The 11,717-nt window shown below is 37.3% G+C and overlaps 1 pseudogene; it reads right to left on the bottom strand.

Annotated features, from left to right (window-relative positions):
• Positions 1-10,061: 10,061 nt before the first annotated feature.
• LOC101142973 (diamine acetyltransferase 1-like) lies at positions 10,062-10,551 on the bottom strand (annotated as a pseudogene).
• Positions 10,552-11,717: the final 1,166 nt, after the last annotated feature.

Raw genomic sequence — 11,717 nt, 5'->3', positions numbered from 1 at the left:
TCTTGGTTTGCAATGATGAATGATTTTTCATTGTATACTAGACATTCTGGCTATTATGTTAAGAGATTCTTGATCTGATTTAAATCTTCTCTTTTAGCAGGTAGTTACCCTGTTTAGGTTTAGCATGTAGCTTCTGGTTTACTTTTGTGGATTGTTGTTCAAATGCAATTAGTTTTCAGAGGACTTTTAATACTATTTTGTTTTGCTTTGCTCTTCCTGTTCTATTTGGGTTCCTATTTGGGGCCTGCCGGTGGCACCTATGAGGTAGAAGTTGCTTCCCTGGGCCTCCCCCAGTGTCATTAGGTGGGCAGTGGGGGGATGCTGGACCTGCAGTATGGTGAACATTCCACCTGGCCTCCTCTTCATTCACAGTGCTAGTAAACTTCCTGTGCTCAATCTCTGCTGGTTCTTTCGTAGGAGGAAAATGCCTACTGAGGCTGCTTTCTGCAACTGGTGGAGGGTCAGGTGATATCACATCTAGGTCACTCTTTTCTACTGGCTGGAGGGCCAGAAGACACTGGCAGTCTCCTGCTGTGGTGTGGAGAGCTGGGAGACCCTGGGCCTGGGTTGTCCTCCACCACTGGGTGGAGGGCTGGGAGGTATCCTGTTTGCTTTTAATGTTCCTCCTCTGTGTTCTTACAATGCCCTGCATTGTAATATGTATTTATTACATTACATATTAAACATTGAACTTTTTACAGGCATGGACTACATCTCCAATATTTAAACACAATGCCTAACATGTTGCAGGCTTTCAATAACCGTTTGAGGAATGAATGGATGGTGGAGCTTGACACTCCAAAAAGGAGGCTGACAACAAGAAGCCATTATAGACTTTTGAACTCAGTTGTGACATGATGAAAGTTGTGATCTAGGAAGATTATACTGTTATTATGGATGTAGTAAAAAATAAGGTGGGCTGACTCATCTACCAGGTTGATAACTACTTTTTTCCCTCCTTCCCAATACTTGGTGTTTGTCACATAAACACAATTTTATAGTTTGGAGAGTAAAACCCATAGACATATGAATCAGTAAAGTTACTAAATTAATGAAAAAAATGAACTATCATTCAAATATTCTCAATGAAAGACTTAATATGCAAATGGACAACGACAAGACTACATATGACAATACAACTCTGAACCACATGCCCAGGAAGCAAAACTACAACCTTTGCAGCAATTGGACCAGAGCGGTCAGGGCTTAGCCAATGATGTCCAAGCTTCCAGATAAAGCAACAGAAGGCTTCCAAATAAGGATCAATCAGAGAAAGTCAAATGTGCTCTCCAAATCAATGATATAATTTGCTTTACTTCTAGGTAGCCCAACGCCAGCTTCCCCATGACAACAACCTACAATAAGGGGGTACCTGAGCCTTTTGGTTCACTATAAATCTTTCCCACTTTGTGGCTTGTCTTTAAGTCTTTGCCAAATGCAAGTGATGATGACTGAGTCCCTTGATTGGCAAACTCTGAATAAATAGCCTTTGTTTATTCTCATTTGAGGGTAGATGAAATGGTCTATGAAGGTCTAAACTAGAGTAGCTATTATTGAATATAACAAGCACCATCCTGAACAATGAGCTCTCTAGACACCTTGGGAAGCTGCTTTATTGAAGTTGCTTTATATAATCTAGAGAAGTTGTTGGTGAAGAGCTATAGTGCATAAATCTGACCTCAGTTGTCATGGCTCAAAATCATTTATAGTTGAATAAATCATTGAAGCATTGTTTTTATTAACTTGCTATCCAATATTTCACTCCCTGGAAGCTCTGCCCTTTGGTCTGGCATTAAGTTCTGTTGATTTGTAAATTAGTATGTCTTTCAGATTTTGCTTTATGCTCTGTCACATTGCCACTATCTTTGCCCATGTTTTCATGATCTCATAAACAGCAATCCTCTATGGATCCCTTTGAACCTCTTTCTGTTCTGAATCACTGTGTATGCTATGCTAATCTTCTGCTAACTCCCATCTTAGTAACTTCCTCAAGAATGTACCTATTTGTATACTTTAATTGGTATTTGTGTCTTGCATAATATGGCTCCTCTAAAGCCAATCTAGCAATCTTGTGTCCTCCTGCTCTCCTACATATTCTGACTTCCTATCCACATAATATTTATTTCCACTTTTGTGCCTTTGCTCATTCTGTTGCTTCATCTGCAATGCCTTCTTTATTCCTTTTCATATATCCTTGTTTAGCCCATTTTATAACTCTCATTTTGTCCCTCAGCAGCCTCAGTCCTTGTACCTTCTACTATGAGCTTACGCTGTGAACTGTGTTTTACTGTATATCTCCAGACTAGAGTTGGCCAGAAGTGAGGCTGGAGGAGATTTGGAAAGCAGAAGTGAAAGCAGCAGCCATTATACTTGGAAAGTTATCATTGGTTAGAAGCAGTGAAGACAGATGCCAAGTGCCATGAGATTCCAGTTCATCTCCATGCTTCACCACTCCACTTCCAGCTGTCCTTCCCAGCTGCTGGCCCTCATGACCAACAGCAGCTCCTGGCCCACCACCAACTCTGTGAGTTGCTGTAAACTTACAGAGGTGGTAGCTGCAGGGTCAACAACCTTTTGGAGAGTTCTACAGCAGCCCCCTTCACAGTACAACTCAGCAATGGGATGAAATTGTCTCCTAGATTCAAATATGATTGAGGAGTAGAGTAGTGGGTGTTTTTTAATGTACCAACTGGCATCTAACACCTGGTAACATATTCTGTGATCTTTTTCTTCCTCACTTCTCAAGGACTTCTTATTTTGGGGGCCAAAAATTTTATTTCATGTTATCAAGTATGCTCCCTTACTCCTTATTTCTGGTGTGTATGCCAGACTCTGAATTTTTTTTTTTTTTGAGACGTAGTTTCTTTCATGTCGCCCAGGCTAGGGTGCAATGGCAGTGATCTTTGCTCACTGCAGTCTCCACCTCCTGGGTTTAAGGGATTCTCCTGCCTCAGCCTCCTGAGTAGGTGGAATTACAGGCACCCACCACCACACCTGGCTAATTTTTGTATTTTTAGTAAAGACGGGGTTTTTTATGTTGGCCAGTCTAATCTCGAACTCCTGACCTCAGGTGATCTGCCTGCTCCACCTCCCAAAGTGCTGGGATTGCAGGTGTGAGCCACCACGCCTGGCCTGAATTTTGGTATTTTAAAGAAATTCTTTTTTTTTTTTTTAAATTTAAAACATCCTTTCACTTCATGTACCTTACTAGCAATTGACAGCAAGGACTATGCTACAGATTTATAGAAGTTAACTTGTGAACTCAAAAGCTTAAGATTTTGCCTTTTTTTCTTTCTGTATCTGCTCTAACCCAAGGGTAGTTCATATAGAAAGCTGTTGGTGCTGCCTCAGTGTTGAAGGGACAGTACTGGAAAACAACAGATACCTTGGCTTAATGTCTCCCAATATTATCTTGACACACAGGAATAAAATTGAAAGCTTTTCAAGGAATGAATGGATTCTACGTCCTTTCAGTAATGCTATTTTTTTTGCAAGTAGGCTTTTGATAAAAGTTGGTCAGTAGCCAATCTGGGGCTGCATTTTCTGGCAAGGAGCCTAAGTTCCTGTGTTCTGTGTTTCTGATTAAGAGCAGATCTGTACACTTAGAAATCAACCGAGCAAAGCCATATGAGCAGAAGATAGGTTTGACATTCTCTTACAAATATTGGAAAATTAGCTTCTTTGCCTGAACAGATGATCACCAAATCTTTGTCTTCTAACAAAAAGCATTTTTTTGAGAAAAAAAAATATTCCACTTTCTGCATTTTTTTCTTTATGATTTTATTTCCGTAGAGAAAGGATTACTGGAGATAACTGTTCTGACTTCTAACTCATATAGGTTTTAGATCTCCCAGTACCCCAAAGTCTTGAAATTACTTTTTTAAAAGCAGTATCATACAAGAATCTTAATTGAAATTACTTTTTAATTAAAACTGGGAGTCACATTTGGTATGTTTGGAAAGCATGATGTTTCACACTCTCCAAACATGTAGTTAGGTAAGTCGATAACAGAGAGAGCAGAGATTTGAGAGCCTCGAACAATGAAGAAAAAACATTAAAATACAGTGCTAATTTCTGTAGCACTGTTTTCTAAGAAACTTCTCGGCTTTTCTGTGTTCCTCTGTGCAAAGAGGGCCCATCAAATAGACAGTTGGGACGGTTGCACAACATTGTATACGTAATTAATGCCACTAATTTTTTACTTAAGAATGGTTAAAATGACAAATTTTTTGTTATACGTATTTTACTGTAATAAAAACAACTCAAACAATAAAGAGGGCACATCTACACATAGAAGAGTCTTGAATAAACTTGAGAAGGCCAATGAATTGGTGATTTATATGATGATAGAAGGAATAAGCAGGATACTATTCACAAGAAAAGAAGGATTTCTATATACTACTGTTTTATGAGCAAGGACTGATTTTTAGGTTACTAATTTGGAGAGCTAGGCTGATTTTCCTTTTCTTCATTTCTTGTTTGAAGGTCCTGATGTTTATAGACTTATAATTCATTCATTTATTTATTGATTGTTTTCTGTCCTCAGAAAATACTATGTCGAAGAATACATTATCTTTTCTATTTTAGGAAAGAATATAATAACTTAAAAATAATGTACCTAAAAAGACTATGATATGAAAATTACATGAAGTCAATAATCTTCATGGTTTTGAATATGTTGAACTGTCATAATCTGAGATTTCTAAAGGAAAGACTATCTTTTTAAACATTCATAGTGTTCATTTCTTTACATTTGTATTTTTATTTAGTAATTTATTATAATCTGAGACAAACTTTACTTATATCACACAGGTAACTTTATAATGAATGAAAAGTCACAAATATGACACAAAGCTTTAAAGTATACCATATTATTTCTGCAGACATAAACTTTACCTTAAATCAATATCCCTATTGCTCCATGATACCTGGATACAAAATGTTCTAATTTTATATAATTAAAAATGCATCACCATTTTGATTATCTGGAGATGCAACTACTATATCTTTTAGAAAGGAGTCTATCTTTGTTTATAGCAATAAAAATAATAAAATAATAAAAATACTACTTGTATTTTTTAGTTGGATTTAATGTGAAGTTCTGAGACTCTGTGGCTGATGTCTTTTGAAAATCTTGATCTGCCAATTCCATAATATTGAGCTGTGTTAAAACAGATAAAAGAAGGTGGAAGGTTAGAAAATTATCTGTAAATGAGAACTGAGTGTTCAAACTATTTGAGTTAATAAAATTCAAATATTAGAACAATCACCTTTTTTTCCTTCCTGAATAAGTAGCAGGTTTTATTATTATTCCTCTTGCTCAAATTATCTAGGCTATTTTTATCTTCTACTTCAATCTTCTAGGGTAGACATCATTATGCAGAAGGTACACATACACACCACCAATGGAATATTCAAACTTTATTCTATTGTCAAGATGTGGTTTGTAACAAACTTGTTGATACGATTTTATATTTTCTTCAGACATCACTCTGTGGTAAACCAGGTTTTTTGGCCACAGCAGTATCCCCTGCTAAGAGCTAAATAAGCCATAGTATTGAGAAGTCTGCCTGGAATTTGGCTGTTTAATTGTTTTCATGTGTTTGCATTAGAATGGGTATGAACCCGTAACTAGTCAGCTGTACAAAGGTCAGGGTTGGAATCCAGGTCCTGTTCTCATAGAGCTAAAACAGTCCCTTAGCAGCCTGATTTCCGAGGAGTCTTTTTTTCTTGGGGAAATAAACTATTGCTTTGAAGGCAAATAAAGTTATTTCAAGAAAAAACGCTCTCTCCACCTCATTTATACTTATACTTTCTCTTTTTTCTTGCCATTTCTTTAGAGCCCTGCAAGAATCCAAGTAAATAAAGCTAAACCTTCACTACTGAAAACCAGCTTCTAGGTAACTCATGTATCATACACCTTATATCCTTGCATGGATTCCCCAAATCTAGTCTCTGAGGTAGGTATATTATACCATATACTATTATACAAGCAAGGAAAGGGGCTCAGAGAGAAGTAATTTTCTAAAGATCCCAGGGAAAATATGTGATCCGGTAGGAATGTGAACACTGGTGTTTCTGACTCCAAAATCTATGGTCTTCCTACTTTGAGGTTGCTGAATTATATGTTCACCTGGACCTATGGTTGTGTGTTGGCATAGGACTTGCTGGAGATGTTAGCATGGAAGACCTGTAGTATGGGAACTATTTTCCCCAATGCAAATTAAGACATATAAACATACTTATGAGACACAATGATTAGAATTGAACTGTTCCAAGAAATTCAGAGTATGTTCCATTCCAGAAAAGATCACTTTATTCAGAGGCAGAGACGAGATATTTGTATTATGTGATCATGTCTGTTCGGCAGTGGTAAATGCAAATGTGGTTTTGTTTGGATAGTAGAAGTAGGTTATGAAGGCCTGCTTCCCCAAACTGCCACAGAATCATGAATTACACTTTGTACGATGGATGGGTCCCTCTTTCTAGGGAGTACTGTATTGTTTTATTCACACTTCTTTAGTGCAGGAGTGAATTATGTGTGGATGTATGGCACTCGATGTATTAAAGTGTTCATTAAATTTTATTTCCATATAGTTATCTTTCTCTTAATTATGTGTTATGGCAATATTTATTGACATTTGAAGTGTTAGAATCACTGAAAATATAATCTTCAAAATTGTAATCATGTTAACATATGATACAGAGAGATAAGGTTAAATTGAAAAGAGTATGGATTCCATTCCAATAATACAAGTAATAGTTTTCACTAGATTTAGTCAATGTAAAAAATGTTTAGAAAAAGATAAAAATGATTTTTAACCCCATCAACCAGATATGACTAATGATGTTATTTGGCATGTTGATAAATTTATTTAAAAGACAGCTTTAATGTGTATGACAAATAAGGGAAGAAATAAATGTTTGATATTTAATACCATTCATTGTAGAGGAACTAAGGTATATAACAGCACTATATTCTAGCATTTCTTGGCAGAATAACAAAATAATTATATTTATAAATATACATTTTCAAGAAAAGAAAGTGTGGTTTCCATTTAAAGTATACACTGAAAGCCTGATTTCATTTAGCAATCAGGATTATGAATCCATAATCTTGAAGTCATGGTAAAAACATGGCCCCTTCCCCCAGCCCCAACGGAGATCCTGTTCCAATGACTAATGGTGTATTTTACTTCTTGCCTAAAAACAGCTAGAAAATGAAACCATACAGAACAAAGTTGAAAAGTATAATTATGTAGCAGATTATATTTTCAAAAAATGGTTGCAAAATAAATCCTGTCCTGCTTCCCCATTAAAAGGTGGAGTTTAATTCTTTCCCTCATCTTGAATTTGGGTGGGATTACAACTGCTCCTACAAATAGAATGTAGTTGAGGTGACTTTGCATGAATTCTGATACTAACTCAGAACAAGCCATAAGATTCTATCTGGCTCTTCTAGGATGCTTCCTCCAGAGGAAGTCAGACTATGTATGATCAGCTGCCCTGGCACTGCTGTGCTGTGAGGAAGTCCAAATTAGTCCACATGGAGAGACCACATAGAGAAGCGTAGAATCTGCATGGACAGAGAAACATTAGCTGTCATTAGCCTAGCTGATTCAGCTGTCCATTGTTCCAGCTCCACCTACTGTGGACTGCAAATGAGCAACTCTCAGTCAGAACCATAAGTGGAACCCTTTCTGAATTTCTGACCTATAGAAATAATGAAAGATAACAATGATAGTTGTTGTTTTAAGTGACTACCTTTTGGTGTGATTCATCATGTAGCAGTAGACTAATGGAGCAGATTTGATGCAGAAATGGAGTGCTAACATAACAAAACCTATGGGCTTGTCCACTGGGCAGTGGACAGAATCCTTTAGAAGAGACTTAGTGAAATCCCAAAGCACCTAGGGAGGGTGTCAGTGAGAGCTCGAAGGATCTTGAGGAGAGTGTTAGCAGAAGCCTAACAGATCTTGAAGGCTGTCTGTGAGGGCTTAATGCAAAGTGAAGAAAATGTAACAGGAAGTTAGAAAAAAGAGAACCCTTGTTATGTAGTGACAGAAAACTTAGCAAAATTCTTGCCTGTATGAATGTAGAACATAGAACACGTGCCTAATGAACTCAGCGGTTCTCCAGCTTATGCGATTTCCAGGTGGAATGTTGAAGGATCAATCTGGCTTCTTACTGCCCATGACAAAATGAAAGGAGGGTGATGAACAAAAGAACAAATTATTCTGTTTTGAGTGGAATTTATAGAAAATGGAAAAGGTTCAGAGCAGTCATTTCAGACAACAAACTGTTTTCAAAAACGGGCTTTAGGACAAAGATTTAAGGGCTAGATAGGACTAAAATATTCTTTGTAAAACTCAGAAAGTTCTAAGTCCTTGTATAATACATGCGATACAGGAGAGGCCCTAAGCCAGAACCACCCAGATGAGCCTACTCTAAATTCTTGGCCCAAGGAAACTATAAAAGATAATAAAATGATTGTTGTTGTTTTAAACCACTTTAATTTGGAGTGGTTTTTAAATAGAAGTAGATGACTGGAACATATTCAAAAGACAAGAATACTGTGTAAAGTCATAACTACTCATTTCTAATTTTAAAAATGATTTTGCCCCCAGGGAGTAAGGCAAACATTTTTTCAGGTATGTGAATATTAAATCAATGCAATATGTCTTATTTTAGTTCCAAAGAAAAAAAATTAAAAAAATATGAAAACCTTCTGCTTAAAGGTTAAGCCACATTTTATTTAAATGCTGAATAATATATATGTTCCTTTCTTTATTAAACCATCATTAAAGCAGGATGGAAATATTTTTAGACTGGAGAATTAGCCTTTTTCATTGTAAGTGTTGCAATATATGACACCCTTTTTCAGAAAGATGAGTGTTACAGAGGGCCAATAAAAATAATTTTAATTAAGCATTTAATTTTCACCCAGAAGTGAAAGTTCCCACAAGTAAAGTTTCTCACCATGTGAGCTTTTACAATGACATGTTGAGAAAAATGAGCATAATTTTCTTTTACATAAAATAAAAATAAATGGGGCTGACACTTTGCCTTTAATCAATGATACATATCAATTTATAGCAATTTAAATAAAGACCACCAGTGAAATTTACATGGTGTGCACAGTTTAAATACTTTGAAAAGGGATCATATTGTAGGACACTGTTATATTCAGAAGCTTCTATGGGCTTTTTCTCTACCATCTTTTCCTCTCCTTCTCCTGCACTTCTTTTTTCTCCTCTTCCTGTTTTCCTTTTCTTCATCTTTCTCCTCCTCCTCCCTTCTTCATTTGTGATTTTAAAAGATCATTTTCTTTACGGTTGGTCAATATTATTTCCCTTTTCTTTGGCTTATCTCTTTATCATTTGTATTTATATATAGTGCTTACTCTAGTTGCTAGCTATATTCAAGAAGAAAACTATTGCGTTAAAAATGGGTGACATGGGTAATTATTCCTGACTTTAGGGAGTTCACATTTTACTGTGGGAAATAGTCATGTGTTGAGATCATCATAGTATTCTCCCATACACAGAAATCAAACGAATAATGTGCTTGAGACCACAGAAAAGGGAGTGATTAAAATTTTGGGGGTGATGATAGAGTTTAAACAGTGGTGTGCTGAAGCTGGCTTGTACTTGTTTGTGAGAGCTGGATTTGCATATCTTTTTTTTAAGATTAAATGATAGTTTATTTAAAAAGAATTAAAACAGAAACTCTAAATACCAGTGTGTACATTGTACCCATTTAAATGATTTACAAGAATGACTTTTTCTCAAAAAAAAAAGAAAAAAGAATGACTTTTTCATATATGTTAAGACCATACTACCTAGTTTATCAAAAGTTGTTCAAGGAGAAATCTACTCCAAATTGCATACAGTTTTGTCATTTTAAAGAGACGACATTCCAAACATGCAACAGTGCCACTGGTAATGAAATTTTGAAATGAGTGTTCATTCTATTATTTGACTATAAACAGGAGAGAAAGCAAGATAAGTTGGGAATTTGTTCTAAAGTAGAATGGATGTTGTCATCATCTACACCCCGCTTCAGGCCTTTGCTGCCATTTTTAGCAAGTACTCCTTGTCGGTTTTGAAGGGTCTCCAGCTGTCTTCCCTGGGCACCTCTTCTTTTGTAGAGGTTAACAGATGGTTCATTTCATTCTGCTACTAAGAAGTGCATGGTGCTACAGTGATACTTCATTGTGACCTGGCTTAAATTCTTCAGAATTTCTGATTTATGCCAAAGCCTTTTTCATTACTCATCCAAAGAAGTACAATAGGTTGCCAATTCAAGGGTCATAGGTACAACAGTACATGGTGAAACCAACAGTAATTCTTTCCAGAGTCCAGTGTTTCTTGGGCATCTCTGCAACCACACGGTGGTGGAAGGGATGCTCTCTGAAACCACCCTCTAGCAGATCTTTTTCAGTTAATATTACTTGGTCTCCCACATATTCATATTTAGCCAGTTCCCTGATCAGCCACAGATACCACTGGAGTCAGCAGTGATGGCAGGATGGATCACAAATGTAGCCATTTTCTTCTTTTATTTTTCTTCCCTTTATGTAATAGGCCCCTATGCTTGAATGGCAGGAGGAGGTGGTTCCTCATTCATGACCCAATGAGCCTCAGTGAGTGATAGAGGTGCTTCAGTGGAGCTGTGCCGAGAGCTGTGCCCGAGTGCCCTTTATCATGGAAGAGATGGCTTTTGAACTCAGCTTTACAGGATAAGTAGATTGGTGCAAAAGTAATTGTGGTTTTTGCCATTACTTTTTTAAAAAATTAAAAATTAAAAAAAAGGCAAAAACCACAATTACTCTTGCAACAAAATAATAGAAGGGTTTTTGCCAGGATGAAAGGGAGAGTGGACTGGTGATATTGTTTGGACAGTGTTCCTTCCAAATCTCATGTAGAAATGTGATTCCCAAGGAACCTGGTGGGAGGCGACTGGATCATGGGGATTGATCCCACATGAATGGTTTGGTTATTTAAGAGTCTAGGACCCCCCCACCCTTGCATTCTTGCTTGCTCCCACTCTCGCCATGTGACGTGCCTGCTCCCCCTTTGCCTTTTGCCATGATTGAAAACTTCCTGAGGCCTCACTAGAAACCTAGCAGATGCATGCTCCATGCTTCCTGTACAGCCTGCAGAACTATGAGCCAATTAAGCCTCCTTTCTTTATAAATTACCCAGCCTCAGGTATTCCTTTAGAGCACTGCAAGAACAAACTAATACAGGCAGTCTAGGTAATAATAATGGTATCATTTACTGGGTGCGTACTGTGCTTTAGATACTGTGCTAAGGAAGCACTTCCATGCACTATTGAGAGGTGAAGCCAGCTGGACTTCCTGGGTCCAGCGGGGACTTGGAGAACTTTTCTGTCTAGCTAAAGGATTGTAAATGCACCAATCAGCACTCTGTGTCTAGCTAAAGGATTGTAAATGCAGCAATCAGCACTCTGTAAAAATGCACCAATCAGCACTCTGTGTCTAGCTAAAGGACTGTATATCCACCAATCAGCACTCTGTAAAATGGACAAATCAGCACTCTGTAAAATGGACCAATCAGCAGGACATGGGTGGGGCCAAATAAGGGAGTAAAAGTGACCACCCAAGCCCGCGCGGTACCCTGCTCAGGTGCCCTTCAGTGATATGGAAGCTTTGTTCTTTCACTCTTCACAATAAATCTTGTTGCTGCTCAGTC

This window comes from Gorilla gorilla, chromosome 3 (genome assembly GCF_029281585.2).
Source record: "Gorilla gorilla gorilla isolate KB3781 chromosome 3, NHGRI_mGorGor1-v2.1_pri, whole genome shotgun sequence".
NCBI lineage: Eukaryota > Metazoa > Chordata > Mammalia > Primates > Hominidae > Gorilla > Gorilla gorilla.
The sequence above is the reverse complement of the archived record's forward strand: the minus strand, read 5'-3'. Positions and strand labels throughout refer to the sequence as shown.